Source organism: Rhincodon typus, chromosome 10, assembly GCF_021869965.1.
Source record: "Rhincodon typus isolate 14 chromosome 10, sRhiTyp1.1, whole genome shotgun sequence".
Lineage (NCBI taxonomy): Eukaryota > Metazoa > Chordata > Chondrichthyes > Orectolobiformes > Rhincodontidae > Rhincodon > Rhincodon typus.
The window spans coordinates 50,844,152-50,856,618 of record NC_063341.1 but is presented as its reverse complement, the minus strand read 5'-3'; the positions used below and the strand labels follow the sequence as shown (position 1 = coordinate 50,856,618).

Below are 12,467 nucleotides of genomic sequence, written 5' to 3'. Positions count from 1 at the left end.
CTTTTCCTTCAAAAAAGCAGAAACATAAAACTGAAAAGATACAGCAGTGAATGACTTGACTTTGCATCTATTTTTCCGAGCTTAGCCAGTCACAGACAGTTAAAAGGAGAATGTTGTACAGCCACATAGAATGTTATATACAAAAACACTCCACTTTCCATTCAATGGCTGGCCTTAAAGAGGCTTTTTCTATTCGCAGCACGAAGCTTCATTTGCAAATTAAACAAGAAGCTTTACTGTGGAGTAAATGGGAGTCACCACCCACTGACAAAACATATCATTTGCTTGTCTTACTCGACTATCAAATGTTTTGAATCTCCTGACAAACCTGCAGACAAATCGAAAGGCAATGTTTCATTTTCAAGGGACAGGGGTATGCAGAATATCTGCAGTTAGCTCACCATTACCCCCAAAGACAGATATTAAGGTTGGAAATCTGTGCTTTGAGGGTGTTGCATTGCTTGTTATTAGTCATGTATATTACAATAAAGACATTTGTTACTTATCAGAGACTGGAGGCCATAAAATGCTGGTACAGTGCTGTAAACATTTTGTCACACAGTCCTTATAAACAGGCAGTTCTTTAAAGCTTGCCATCTCCAGGTACTCACATAGAGTAAAATAAGAGGTAATATTGTCAATAGTGGCCTGTATGCAAGCTTCAAGATTGCTAACATGATTAGGTAACTAAGCTTTTGACAAACCATTGCCTTACTAGAGGTTAAAAAACAATGATTGTTTGCAGAGCATTCAAAGTATTCCTCAACTGAGAGGTCAGCCATTCCATGCAATTGGAGAGGATAACATGTTGCACAAAGAAGGTAGGAACATACCACTTACTCTGTAAACAAGTGAATGTGGTTGGCTCATAACTGCTCTCCAAAATGGCCTGGTGAGCCATTCAGTTCAATGGCAATACAAGACAGGCAACAGTGAAGGAGAAACATGTCTTCTGGATCAGTACAGTCAATTTTAGGTTATTTACTTGTGGATATGGTTGCTTCATGAGTCGGGAAAAGAACTAGCCCACTTAGCCCTAGTAGCCCTGCAGTTTGACAAAAACTCAGTGAAGTGGGTGCATTCTGTATATCAAAATAGCTATGGTCCCTAGATTTCACTTTAGAGGGGTATCTTTATGCTGAACAGGTGACAGGTAATTTTTCAGATATCCATTTGATGACAAAGTGTTGAGTAGGGCTTCTGATAAGGAACATCATTCAACGGTATTAGCTCATAAAATTTACTTAAGTAAGAAATTGTGACGTTGAAGGCAAAATAAAATTACTCAAAGCTTCATGATATAAAATATTCCATATTCAGTTGTTCATTTGCTCACCAAGCCAGTTGTTCTGTGGTTACCATTCTAGGCAACTTCACCAGTGCTACCTCTAATCGAAGCGTTGGTGTTCTGCTTTGTTCTGCATTTATATGATCCTCTGGTGTGGTGGGTCTGGTCATTTCTGCTTCTGTTGTTTTAGCAGCAATCTGTATACGGGTCTAGTTCTATGTGTTTGTTAATGGAGTCCCGTGTTGAGAACCAGGCCTCCAGAAATTCCCTTGTACGTCTGTTGTTCGCTTGACCCAGTAGAGTCACTTTGTCCCAGTTGAGCTGATGACCTTCGTTGTCTGTGTGCATTGAGACAAGTGAATATTGGTTGAGCCTTTTTTACTGCCAGCTGGTGTAGTGGTAAAGAGATACCAGTAAGATATAGGGCTGATTCTTACACCTTTTTTTGGCCAATTGCTTGTTGCATTGAATTCTTTTGGAAGATTTTTTGCCATGAGACCATGGGAAATTACTCGTCATGTCCTACCGATTTCACTTCATCAACAACCTACTCCACCCCTATAGCATCCTTCACATCCAATTCGACTGCCATCTTAACACAAGCTATTCTCGAAGCAACTTGCCACTCAACAGATATCTGCCAAAAGATTAGCATCCCTGCGTCCCACACCATATTTGAGATGCCTTCATGCTGGAGATAGAGAAGGAGAAGATTGCACCATGATTCTTGGCCAGGGACATGGAGGTGGTGGAGGGGATGGTCCAGAGGATGGTGTCCTCTACCCAGAGGACCAGCAGGGAAGCAAACAGCACCGGACTCTGGCATAACAAGGTGCAGAGCTGGATGAACACAGCAGGCCAAGCAGCATCAGAGGAGCAGGAAGGCTAACGTTTCGGGCCTAGACTCTTCTTCAGAAAAAGACTCTGGCAGCTTGGTCTGAGGCAGCCACTCAGACTAGTGCGGTTTAGATGGTCTGGAGGGACAGCTAGCAGTGGCACAAGAAGATCAATGGCCTTCTCCATCCACCAGTCTAAATGCCACACTCTTCTCTCTGCCACCTCACACTCACTCTATCTCTGCTACTGAAACTATCACCTACCAAGGCTTGTGTTCTGCCACCTTCACCAACATGCCTATGCCATCTTCCCTCACTCACTCTTGCCAACAGCATGCCCTAACATCCCAGGCCACTAAATCTGCACGGTCTCTGCAGTGCTTACTCACCTGCCTGGGACTCCACATTCAACGCTGTGCACCAGGACTACCTGCCCATGCCACCCATTTTCATCTCACTCAGTCCCTCCATTTCTCCATTTCCAGGAAATGAAAGCACACTATAGGGCAGAAAGAGTCTGAATGGGTGATGAGGTGCCTGGCATCGAGCCCCACATAAGGAGACGATCCAGTCCCTCGAAGAAAACCAGGACTATCAACCGAGTAAAATCCACTCCACTGCAACTCTGACAATAACCCACCATCAGTGTCATTCATTGCAAACCACTTCTAGTCGTTGCTCGGTACGCCTTCTCTCTCTCTCTTGTGATGTGCAGGTACCAGTGGGATGTCAAAGACCTAAACAGAGTAACAGCCTGCTCCACAAGAAGTCACCTCCTTGACCTCTGAGGATTATAGTACCAAGGCCTCAGAGGGAGTATTGAAAGGCGATCTCCTGCACCACAACCAGGTCAGATACTGACACCTCAGTGTGAATGACGGGCTTAGGAAGTGTGAGAAAACAATCTGGTGAAGACCTTACTCTAACAGCTCCACAGTCAGCTGAGGAAGAAATGTGCCAGGCTGCTGGTACATGGAGACCAGGCACCTGCTCAGCGCCAGGCAGAAGAGTTGGCAATCAGGGACTTCATCCATATGCACTGGGAGGAACAGGAGCGGCAGACAGGTTTGTGAGACAATGACCCTCAGTGCCCAGAAGCTGCAGGAGTTCATGTTGTGAAGACCCTTGGTAGGTTGGCACATGCCATGGAAAGGCAGGTCCAGCATTCTCTAGTAACATGCGCACATCCTGTGACCAATGGTGTATCACAGGGATCGGTGCTGGGACCCGTGTTGTTTTTTTTAATGAATATTAATGACTTGGATGTGAAGAAGGTATAATTAGTAAGTTTGCAGATGACACAAAAGTTGGTAATGTTGTTGATAGTGAGGAGGAGGTTCTCAGGCTACAACCTGATATTGATCAGCTGGTAAATTGAGCAGAGGAATGGCAGATGGTATTTAATCTCGATATGTGCAAGGTGATGCACTTTGAAAGGTCCAATAAGGGAAGAATATACACAATGAATGGTAGGTCCCTAGGGAGTACTGAGGAACAAAGAGACCTTGGTGTACAAGTCCATAGATCCCTGAAGGTGTCAGCACAGGCAGGCAGGGTGGTGAAGAAGGCAAATGGGATGCTTGCCTTCATTAGCCAAGGCACAGAATACAGGAGCAAGCAAGTCTTGTTACAACTTGATAAAACATTGGTAGGCCACAGGTGGAGTACTGTGTGCAGTTCTGGTACTATACTACTGGAAGGACTTGACTGCATGGAGCGCGTGCAGAGGAGATTCACCAAGAAGAGGCTGGGTTTGTGTCCTTTGGAGCAGAAGAGGCTGAGGGGGGATCTGATTGAAGTATACAAAATTATGACCGGCATAGACAGAGAATCTTTTCCCCACTGCAGATGTGTAAAAGATCAGAGGTCACAAGTTTAAGATGAACATAGAACAGTACAGCACAGTACAGGGCCTTTGGCCCACAATGTTGTGCCGAACTTTTATCCTAATCCTAAGGTCTATCTAACCTTCACCCCTACCTTATACTATCATCCATATGCCTATCTAATAGCTGCTTAAATGACTCTAACGAGGCCGACTCCACTATCGTCTCCGGCAATGCATTCCACACCCCGACCACCCTCTGAGTAAAGAACCTCTGATGTCTCCCCTATATCTACCTCCACTCACTTTAAAACTATGCCCCCTCGTAATAGCTACCTCCACCCTAGAAAAAAGTCCCTGGCTGTCCACTCTATCTATACCTCTGATCATTTTGTACACCTCTATCAAGTCTCCTCTCATCCTTCGTTGTTCTAAAGAAAAAAGCCCTAGCTCTCTCAACCTTTCCTCGTAAGACCTTCCCTCCATTCCAGGCAACATCCTGGTGAATCTCCTCTGCACCTTTTCCAATGCTTCCACATCTTTCCTGTAATGAGGTGACCAGAACTGGACACAATACTCCAGATGTGGCCGAACTAGGCTTTTGTGTAGCTGGAGCATAACTTCACGGCTCTTGAACTCGATCCCTCTATTAATGAAAGCTAACACACCATACGCCTTCTTAACAACTCTATCCACCTGGGTGGCAGCTTTCAGGGAACTGTGGACATGAACCCCAAGATCCCTGTGCTCCTCCACACTGCCAAGAATCTTTCCGTTAACCCTGTATTCTGCTTTCAAGTTTGTCCTTCCAAAATGAATCACCTCACACTTTTCAGGGTTAAACTCCATCTGCCACTTCTCAGCCCAGCTCTGCATCCTATCAGTGTCTCTCTGTAACCTAGAACAGCCGTCTGCACTGTCCACAACGCGACCCACCTTCGTATCGTCTGCGAACTTGTTAATCCACCCTTCCACTCCTTCATCCAAATCATTTACAAAAATCACAAATAGGAGAGGACCCAGAACAGATCCTTGTAAGTGGTTTAGATGAGATCTGAGAAAAGAAGAATTCACCCAAAAGGTGGTAGAAATATGGAATGCGCTGCCTGAGGCAGATAATCTCACAACATTTAAGAAGCATCTGGATTAGCATTTAAAATACTGGAGCACAGTATGCTATGGACCAAATGCAGGTAAATGGGCTTAGTGCAGTTTGGTGGTTGTTGGTCAGCATAGACATAGTGGCCCTAAGAGCCTGTTTTTAAGCTGTATGATTCTATGACTCTATGATCTCACACTTGTTGGTGAGGCCCCAAACATCTGGACTCCCTTCCCCATAGCCCATTCTATGAACCCCAAAGACTTCTCACCTATCCAGACCCCCACCCAATCCAACTCATGAGCCTGCACATGCCCACCTTACCCCTCTCCATCACCACAGTCCCCTGTTATATGAGCTGACCATGCCAGGTGTGGTCATGCACTGACACTCCCACCCAAAGCCAGGGTGCTCCTCATCTTGGATAAAACCCTCTTCTGCATTACCCTGTTTCTGTCCATGCTTTACAGTGTCCAACACCTTACAATACAGTTTCCCCACTGCAAAACTGTCATCTCTCCTCACCCCCAGCACCCATGAATGTGTTCTAGGGCATCCTTCCTGCTATGTGAAGCCCCCCCCCTCTGAGATGCAGCCAGGACCATGGTGTGAGCTGTGGGTCTGACCCTGTGGGTGAAGTGTTCTTCAGCAGCATTTCAAAACTAGCTGTCAATACGCTCTATCATTGCAGCCCTGTGCTTTAGTCGTGTCCTGTGAGTGGATCGGGGAGACGCCACGAGGATCTTGAGCCGAGTAGCAAATGGCGGATGTCAATGACAGTGTCTGTGAATGAGGGGTGCATGTGTCTTGTGCCCATGGATCGTAGCCTGAGATGCTGTTGTGTGGTGACCAACATGGAGGTTCTTCACAGCCAACAGCAACCTGAAATCACCAGGCACCCTCTCTGACTCCCATGTTGAGAATTCTCAGTGTTTAGCTTGCTTGTGGCAGGTGGTAGGACAGAAAGCTGAAGATTAATGAGGTGAGTTGTGTCATTAGCAAAGCATGCAACAAGCAATAATCCTCCTTAATTGGCAATTCGCTGCTGCCTGGTGAAAAACTGGTCTTGCTGCTCGGCAAATGCAAAGAAGCAGCAGCAAGTTGCCCCTGACGTTGAGATCAGCCTTGCCAGATTTCTCATGCAATTGTGCCACAAATTTCATCATTCTCCTCATCGTTCAGGCTCCTGTAAGATTCCATACATAGTTTATTTGGATTTCTGAAGGCATTCAGTAAAATACCAATAAAAGTTTACTGTACAAATAAGAGCTCATGGTTTTTGTGGTCACATATTTGCGGAGATAGAGGACTGACTAACTTAACAGGAAGTAGAGTCTGGAAGAACGGGTCATTTTCAGGTTGGCAGACTGTCACCAGCTACACCTTCAATTATTTACAATCCATATCAATTACTTTAATAAAGAAACTGAATGTATCACAGCCAAATTTGCTGATGAGACAAAGTGGCAAATCAATTGCAAAGAGGATACAAAGAGTCTGCAAAGGAATGCATGTACGGTAGGTTAGCAAACAAAAATTTGGCAACTGAAATAAATGTGGGAAAATGTGAGGTTATTCACTTTGGTAGGTAGAACAGAAAAGCAAAATACTGCTAAAATGGAGAGAGACAGAGACACCACAAAATTCTGTGGCAGAGCGGGGTCTGGGAGTCCCTAGACACTGAAAGTTAGCATTCAGGGAATCTAAGCATTAGGAAGGCAAAAGGAATGTTGGCATTTTTTGCCAGGGGGATGAACAGAAAAGTAGATTCTATCTATTTACAACTGTATAGGGCACCTTAATTAAGGAGGAAATGACTCACATTGGAAACAGTTCAGTGAATGTACTTTTTGTTCACTCATGGGATGTGGCCATCGCTGGTTGGCCGGCAGCTATTTCCTGTCCCTAGTTGCCCTTGAGAAAGTGGTAATGAGCTGTTTTCTTGAGCCACTGCAGTCCATGTGCTATAGACAGACCCACAATGCAGCTTGGGAAGAATTCCAGGATTTTGACACAATGATACTGAAGGAACGGCAATATATTTCCAAGTCAGGATGGTGAATGGCTTGGAGGGGAACTTGGTGGTGTCCACCAGGTCGATTACTGCTATGAACTCGTTTGAGGAAAGGTTGGTTCTTGTGCAGGCTGGGCATATATTCATCAGGGTTCAGAAGAATGAGAGGTGATCTTGTTAAAAGATGTAAGAATCTGAGGGATCTTGACAAGGTAGATGTTGAAAGATGTTTTCCTTTGTGATGGACTCCAGTGCTAGGGGGCACAGTTTCAAAATAAGGGATCTCTAATTTTAGACAGAGGTGAGTGCGAATTTCTTCTCTCAGAAGATCAGGATCTTTGAATTCTCTATCCCACAGAGCTGTGAAAGCTGAGTTATTGAATATATTCGAAGTTTAATTGAATATCTTATGGGGGAGTCAGGGGTTAGGGAAAACAGGCAAGAAAATGGAGTTGAACTGAAATTCAGATCAGCCATGATCTTGTTGAATCATGAAGCAGGCTCAAAGGGGCTGAATGACCTACTCCTTCTTCTGTTATGCTCTTATATTAAGCACTTCTGACAGTATCTGCATGAAGCCTCTTCTTTGGAACATAGAATGACTTTCTTTCTCTAATTTTATTTCATTGTTTGTAAATCTGCAATTTTTTTGTCTGCGCATAGGTAAGATATAGATATGTGTCCAGAGAGAGTTCGATAGTCCAAAGGTTTGCTTCTTAAAGAAGACGATTGGCTGATGTACACATCTTGGCAAAACTACTCCAATTGGAGCTACTTCTGCCTGGTACAATATAGAGAACTGCGAGACTGTTACGTCAAAAAATTTGGTCCAAAAAAGCTTTGGGAGCTTTTCATTGGCAGTGGTGCCAAAACACAGAATAGGTAGGAGGGCAAAGGGTGCATATGAGAAACTGAGAAGTTTTGGTTTCCCTACATTCTGTAAAGGTATAACTCCAAGACCCTAATTTTTGGCCCAGATGGGTGCCTTACCTGTAAATCAGTCAGGTTAACTGAACTTGGCTTCCAGGCCAGGCAGGAATATCTGGAGACCAGGACTAATCCCCTATTGGCAGGGGTGGAGGCAGCTATGGGGCAGGCTTTGAAAGGGAGATCGAATCCCAGCACTGTTTAAGTGGCTGAGAAGAACAGATCTTCCGCCTCCTGGTCCACTGGAGTTACATGAAGGCATGTCTATGAGACTGCCTTGATTCGCTGTGGCTGCCATTTTTCCCAGTTAAATGGACCAAACAAGTTAAATCTGAGCATTTAAAATGTCAATCAGCCTCCTGGCAGGGTTTAGTTACTTGTCCTCCATCCTATCTCAGTAGGACCAGGAAGTAAACAGACTGAAGCATGCTTCTTGACCAACTTGGAAATTCCGCTCATGTAACAGGCCCCTCTCCCCATTCGTGTCCAAAACAGCCAAGCAACAGATGTTAAAATTCTGTCAATTACTTCAAAACCCTGCAAAAGGACTTAACCTAATAAAATATAATCGTACAATAGTTCATTTCCAATCTGCATGAATAACTGAAGTTTTTCAACTGATTGTCTTGTAAATCGCAGGCACAACTTAAATGTTATGCACTTTAACAAAACTGGTACACATAAGATTGTGCAAGACTCTCACAGTGCTGATTCTAAACTCATATTAAACAGGTTCATGCCCCCTTCCTACAAAACAGTTAGTCACATGCAGTAATAAACTATGATTGTTAATAGATTCGGATGTCCCTCTTAAATACCACTGTCTTAAAAAACTTGAGAAACATTCTGCTCTTAAATTTATCTAAGTATAGGACATGAATCTTAAAATAAGTGATATGGTTTACTCGTAAGTTTACTGGTACAGGAAACTGGAGGGAGTAGAATAGATTTCAAGAATCCCAAATTTAGTTTTACCATCCTTTGTAGATAAACTGAATAGAAGGAAAATAATAGTCATCCAAATATTGGCAATTAGAAAGATAGGGAATAGCTCTGTACTTAAGACCTAAAGGGCATAAGAAATAGGACCAGGAGTAAGCCATTCTGTCCCTCAAGTCTGCTCCACTATTCAATATGATTATAGCTGAACTGACATTCCTCATGTCCATTTTCCTGCGTCTTCCTCATTCCATCTAATTTTTCCCATTTGATCACTTGAGCTATCAAGAATTACACACATTTCCTTCATGCCGGATTGATTCTAATTCCACAGAATAAGTAGTTACTTTGTTTATTGTTTGTAACTTCCAGAAGTCTTTGATACAGTAACACATAATAAATTATTGTATAAGATCAAAGCATGTGAAGTGAGTGGTTATACATAGTTGGTAGATAGAAAGCAGAGAGTAGGCACAAAGCATGTGAAGTGAGTGGTTATACATAGTTGGTAGATAGAAAGCAGAGAGTAGGCACAAACTAAAGTGGCAGATTTTGGGATGTGGGTTCCACATGATCAGTCCTTGGACCACTGCTATTCACAACACTTTCTAACAACTTAAGACTTCATAATCAAAAATACAATTCTAAATTAGGATGATACCTAAGGGGGACTGCAGCAAGTTAAAGACATTAGTAAAGTTGCAGAATGGGCATAGCATTGATAATTGAATTTCAACATAGTTAGGCATTAAAATTTGTTGAGAAAAATAAGGTGATACACTATTACTTGAATGATATGCTTAATATTTGAATATTACTTAAAAATAAGAAGCTAAATTGGACAGACATGTGAAGAGAACACAGGTTACAAATATATAAATCACCGAAACATTGCTAAAAAGAGACATAAAGTTGAATATTTTTGATTTGCACTCATCAGGCCTGAAAGAAAGTTAATTTTAGAAATTAACTATCAACTCATACAGCATAACAGTGCGCTGATTAGTTGCACCATGATTAGCAAGGAGACACAGCAAGAACTTTAACTGTTGCCCTTGGTTTATTGATTAAATATAATATATACATTATCTCTGTCCTTTCCTCATTGAAAATGGTGAAATGGGTGGACATATTCCTTTTGGCTACAAAGGACAGGGCTCTGCATGTAACGGAGGCATTTGAATTTAAACCATGATGCAGTCTGATGGACAAATTGTCAATTGTGAATGATTGGTGGCAAACACCTCCTTGTGATTATTGTCGATGTTGCCAATCTTCAAAGGAAAGCTACAGCTTGTCTTTGTAACTTTCTCTTTGGCCCCTCCCAGAATATTGATCAGGAGACAGTTCATCATAATCATGATTTTGCCAAGTTTTGCCTGAGTGCTTGTAAAGTTTGCTTCACGAAGATCACAAATATTTGTTTCAGGTCCTCCCACTGAGTCCAGGGAATGCCAAAGCAGTACTGCTAGTGGAATGTCCCGAGCACACTTACGTGTCTCCAATACATAATTGAGATCTCACTGCAGCACAGGAGTGTGATGACATAGAACAGCACCATCCCCTGTCTCGACTGATGAATCAGTACTCCTCCAAGTTGAACACCACTTGAGGAAGCATTCAGGACAGCAAGGATACTGAATGTACTCTGCATAGGGTCTTCAATGTCCATCAACAAGAGTGCCTCAGCAGCGCCCTACTGACCAAACTGGTCAAGTCTTAAAGGTCAATCCTGCTGGAATAGGTCTACTGCAGGTAGTGAGATAACTAACACAAGGCAAAACCATAATTGACCTCATCCTCACCAATCTGTGAATAGGTTTGTGTTGTGACTCTTCATGGGACTTAGCAGGCCAAATTTCAAACCATAGAGATCATGCCTTAATTGAGTGACAAGGAACAGGACACAGGGAATATCTTCCATTTTCTTCTTCAAAATAGTGCAATAGGATCTTTTACATCCATTCAAGAGGATAAACAAACCTCGGGTCAATATCGCATCAAAGAGGATAGCTCCAGGATCGTACCTCTTCCCCAGAAATTAACCAGACTGCCAATCTTGACTTGTTTATTGAAATCTTGGAGTTTGATCTGAATGTTCAATCTTTTGTCTCAGAGGTGAGACTGCTACCAAATGGTTGACACACAAACGTGAATTGTCAGCCCAGCCTATCTAAATATGATGGGTAATAAAAAGAGAAGTATTCAGTGAGATCTGTGAAGAAAAAAGCAGAGCTGACACTTCAGATCAATGACCTTTCAGCAAAATGAAGGCAAAGTATAGAAGGAGCTGGAGAAACTCAGCAGGTCCGGTAGCATCTATGGAGAAAAAAACAGAGTTAAAGTTTTGAGTTCAAAATGTCTCTTTATCCAAACTATTCATCAAAAGACTCCTCCAACTGTGCAGCACTTCCTTAGTGTTCTACTGGACTATCAATCTTGGACTTTGTCCTCAAGCTTTGGAATATTGGACTTGGATATTAAACTTTCTGATGAAAGATCATCAACCTGAAGTGTTAACTCAGATGTTCTCATCATGGTATCCATGGTGGCCAAGTTTGTGTTCTCTGAGGCAGACACTAACTAAAAACAGAAAGTGGAAAGCAAAACAGAGAAAAGAAACAGGAATTAAGAGTCTAATGATGACCCTGAATCCATTGTCAATAGTCAGAAAAACCTATCTGGTTTCTAATGTCCTTTAGGGAAGGAAACTGCCATCCTTACTCCAGACCCACAACAATGTGGTAGACTAAAGTTTTTGAGAAGATTTGTAGCTTGGATCATGGATGAGATTGCAGACTTGCTCACCAAGCTGGTGTGTTTGGTTGCAGACATTTCATCACCCTACTAGGTAACATCATCAGTGCGCCTGCGGTGAAGCATTGGTGTTCTCTCCCGCTTGTTATTTATATGCCTCCGTTTGCTGGGGCGGTTGGTATTACTTACGATTCTCTTTTTCAGTGGCTTGTACGTTGGGTCTAGTTCATTGTTTTTGTTGACAGAGGTCCAGTTGGAATGCCAGGCCTCCAGGAATTCTCTGGCATGTCTCCGTTTGGCTTATGGATGTGTTGCCCCAGTTGAATTTGTGTCCTTCTTTGTCCGTGTGTATTGAGAAAAATGAGAATTGGTTGTGTCTCTTGGTGGCTAGTTGGCGTTTGTGTATCCTTATTGCCAGTTTTCTTCCAGTTTGGCCTATGTCATGTTTCTCACAGTCCTTGCATGGTATTTTGTATATTACATAGGTTTTATTGGTTGTGGGCAAGGGGTCCTTTTATGTTCGTCAGTAGCTATTGCAGTATGGTCATTGGTTTGTGGGCTACCCTGATACCTAGGGGTCTAAGTAATCTTGTGGTCATCTCTGATATGTCCCTGATGTGCAGTAGGGTGACTAGTGTGTCTGACCATGCGGTGTCTTCTTGTTGTGGTCTGTCATGGAGGTGATGGTGGATTGTGCTTTTTGGGTATCCATCCCTTTTCAAAACTCCATGCAAATGCTCCTGTTCTGCTTTGCGCAATTCCGGGTTGCTGCAGTGTGTTGT

At 43.0% G+C, this 12,467-nt stretch overlaps 1 long non-coding RNA gene across 1 annotated transcript in view; it reads right to left on the bottom strand.

The window, feature by feature from the left end:
- Positions 1-1,526: 1,526 nt before the first annotated feature.
- Positions 1,527-12,467, bottom strand: part of LOC125484198 — a 104,625-nt gene continuing 93,684 nt past the window's right edge. The window contains exon 3 of the long non-coding RNA XR_007263039.1: positions 1,527-1,626. This is a non-coding gene — a long non-coding RNA (uncharacterized LOC125484198). The remainder of the gene's footprint in view (positions 1,627-12,467) is intronic.